Here is a 2,500-nt window from a genome sequence, read left to right as displayed (position 1 = left end):
AGGCGAGGCTAAGGATGGCTTGCCTCGCCTTGCCTTGGCATGCCGTGCCCATGATGTGGCCTTGACCAAGCCATTCAAGCCATGCGTTGCCTTCGCCTTGGCATGCCGTGGCCTTGCCTCGCCATGCGATGCATTCCGACAAAGTGACGCGAAGCGGAAGCCTATCATGGCGTAAAAATGTCGACAAAATTTTTCGACATTTGAATAATGGGGTTTGACAAGGTTTGAAAAATTCAATACAAATGGTAGGCTTGAATGTCGACAAAGTGACGCGAAGCGGAAGCCTACCACGGCGTAAAAATGTCGACAGATTTTTTCGGACCTTGTCCTGCCATGGGCTGCGCGCAGCATGCCGGCAGCCTGTGCGCAGCGTGCGCACAGCATGTCGGCAGCGTGCGCACAGCATGCCGGCAGCGTGCGCGCACCATGCCGGCAGCCTGTCGACAGAATTTTTCGAAACTTGTCCTGCCATGCGCGCGCGCAGCTTGCGCGCAGCGTGCTGATTCTGTCGACAGTGAGGCTAGCGAAAGTTGTCCTGCCATGGCGTGCGCGCAGCCTGTGCGCGCAGCTTGCGCATCTGTCGACAGTGAGGCTAGCGAAACTTGTCCTGCCATGGCATGCGCGGCGCCTGCGCGCAGCCTGCGCACAACATGCGCGCAGGCTGTGCGCAGCGTGCGCGGAGCTTGCGTGCAGCTTGCGCATCTGTCGACAGTGAGGCTAGCGAAACTTGTCCTGCCATGGCATGCGCGCAGCGTGCGCGCAGTCTGTGCGCAGCATGCGCGCAGCCTGTGCGCAGCATGCGCGCAGCCTGTGCGCGCAGCTTGCGCATCTGTCGACAGTGAGGCTAGCGAAACTTGTCCTGCCATGGCATGCGCGCAGTCTGCGCGCAGCCTGCGCGCAGCATGTGCGCAGCATGCCGGCAGCATGGTTCCAGGTTTTTTCAAATGTCGACAGAATTTTTCAAATCTTGTCAAACCCCGTTTTTATTGAAATTTCCTCGCACAATAAGCTCCCCATAAGTAGTCTATGATTTTTAGGACCTTCTCCAACTTACAAAACTAAAAAATTCCTCCCGGATTTGTTTTAATGATTTTTTCAATTTTACGACTTCTAAAAATAATAAAAAATACTTCCCGACTTCAAAAATTTATGAAACTTTTTCCCATCATAGATTGCATGTTTCTTAGTATCCCTGCAAAAAATCACGTCCAAATACCTTGTATTGAATTATTTAGAGCCCATTATGACTCCTCGCGCATAGGTGATGTCTCTTCCTGTCAAAGGGCTAAATGCATAAAATGCTATATAGGGGGGTGTGTGTTGCCTGCATATGCATGGCAGCCCATGCCTTCCTAGCTGCAGCCCCCTTCCCCCACGCCACACCCATGTCATGTTGCCTCGATATGTTGCCTCGGTATTATGGGTTTGGTGTCGGGGTCGGGGGGCTGCCACCCATGGCGGTGGTGGCCGGAATCCGGCCGCCGCCACCACGCCGCCGCCATGGGTGAGGGAGGAAAAAAAAGGCGTGGAAAGTTGCGAAATGGGGTTGTCTAGGCTTTTTTTTGGCATGGGAGAGCATGGAGTGCTAGGAACTCCTTCTCAAATGCACGGGCATGTCGACCACAACCTCATTTCTCAACAACAACCACCCGTGTGGGGTGGCGGTGGGTGGATAGTCGCGGATTGGGGCTTGCCAAGCCAATGTTTTCAAAAAATTTCATCAAAATTAAAAACAAATGTTTTGTTGCCTTCGGATTTGTGGGCGAGCGGCGAGTCGGAGTGGAGCCGGTAAAGTTTAACCTCGGTGTGCACGGTTGTTTTTAGAAACTCAATCCAATGCCGGGGACGTTGAAAGTGACGCTCTTATGAGTTGCAAACCCGCAAGATTTAAAGAACCTTTTCAAAACAATTTCAAACCAACAAGATTTAAAAACAGAAATTTTCATCAAAATGAAAAACAAATGTTTTGTTGCCTTCGGACTAGTGGGCGAGCGGCGAGTCGGAGTGGAGCCGGTAAAGTTTAACCTCGGTGTGCACGGTTGTTTTTAGAAACTCAATCCAATGCCGGGGACGTTGAAAGTGACGCTCTTATGAGTTGCAAACCCACTAGATTTAAAGAACCTTTTCAAAACAATTTCAAACCAACAAAATTAAAAACAAATGTTTCGTTGCAAACAAATTGTGGGCGAGCGGCGAGTCGGAGTGGAGCTGGTAAAGTTTAACCTCGGTGTGCACGGTTGTTTTTAGAAACTCAATCCAATACCGGGGACGTTGAAAGTGACGCTCTTATGAGTTGCAAACCCACAAGATTTTAAAAACTTTTTGAAAATGTTTCTTCTAAATGACACATTTTGATCCTTGGCAAGTGCTCAATCCGTAACTATCCAATCACCGCCACACCACACCGGTCGGGAGTGTGTGAATGGTGTGCTTCCCGGGGTTGGCATAGATAATCTTTCGCATCGACAATCTTTTGCATGCGAGGGAATGTCTATGCCAA

Source organism: Prunus avium, unplaced genomic scaffold (assembly GCF_965620075.1).
Source record: "Prunus avium unplaced genomic scaffold, drPruAviu1.hap1.1 HAP1_SCAFFOLD_858, whole genome shotgun sequence".
In the NCBI taxonomy this organism is placed as follows: Eukaryota; Viridiplantae; Streptophyta; class Magnoliopsida; order Rosales; family Rosaceae; genus Prunus; species Prunus avium.
This window is presented reverse-complemented; position numbering follows the sequence as displayed.